Here is a 1,145-nt window from a genome sequence, read left to right on the forward strand (position 1 = left end):
ATAGTCCATGGTCTACAGCCATGCCACCCTGAACGAGTCCGATGTCTAATCTCAGAAGCTAAGCAGGGTCAGGCCTGGTTAGTACTTGAATGGAAGACCACCTAGGAAGACCAGGTGCTATAGGCATAAATAATAATAATTTTTTTTTAAAGTGTTCATTAGATTTGTCCATAAGGACACCATCAGTGTTTTTGTCAAGAGCAGTTTCTATGAGTGATATTATCAAGGCATACAGCAATAAGAAGAGAAGTAATTGGTACTGGACAAAGTAAGACCAGGAGTTTACACTACTCTCTTAAGGAGCTCAATTGAAAAGTCAAGGATTCAGAATGGTATCCAGAAGGAGATGGGGAGGTTGTTATTAATTTACTCGCTGTGGTGTATAGGATTTAAACATATGTATTTCTGAGGGAAACGAAAAAGGAAGAGATAAAGATATGAAGATACTGGAGAAAAAGAGAAACAATATATATATGACTAATATAACCTTATATTTGTTTTTAAAAGTCTGTGTATATGTGTGTATATATATGTGCATATATATGTGTGTGTGTATACATATATGTAATTGTGCATTTATATTTTTATGTGTATATATTTATGCATGTGTATGTTTAGATATATAGGTGCATATTTTACTCTGTGAATGTACAGAATCAGTCCAGAAAAATGAATGACAACCTCTGGAAATTTGTAATCTATGGAGCTGAAGACTGGAGGAAATTCTGGTGGGACCTTTATAAATTCTTCTTTTTTTTCTTGTTTCCTACTATTGTAATAAAAATAAACTAAAATTTCAGCAAGAATGGCCTTTTGAATTAAATAAAAAGCAAAACACCTGTGGAATTTTTAAAACACATGGAAATCTATGCCTCAGTCCAGGGAGCTCTTCAGTTAGTGAAATGGGTTCCTACCATAGGTCTTAAAAAAAAAAAAAAAAGCTCTATAAATATAGCTAGGAAATGAGAGAGAAAACCACTGCTCATCTAGGCAAATGGACACAGATCCAGAAACAAGGAATAATCTGAACGTAATAGCTATGTGACTGATTTGGATTTGCAGGGTGAAATAACTTTTTTTTTTAACTATAGTATGTTAATAACCTATGGTAAAATGAATCATAAAGATGTGCATTGCTCACTGAA

Source organism: Pteropus vampyrus, unplaced genomic scaffold (assembly GCF_000151845.1).
Source record: "Pteropus vampyrus isolate Shadow unplaced genomic scaffold, Pvam_2.0 Scaffold2, whole genome shotgun sequence".
In the NCBI taxonomy this organism is placed as follows: Eukaryota; Metazoa; Chordata; class Mammalia; order Chiroptera; family Pteropodidae; genus Pteropus; species Pteropus vampyrus.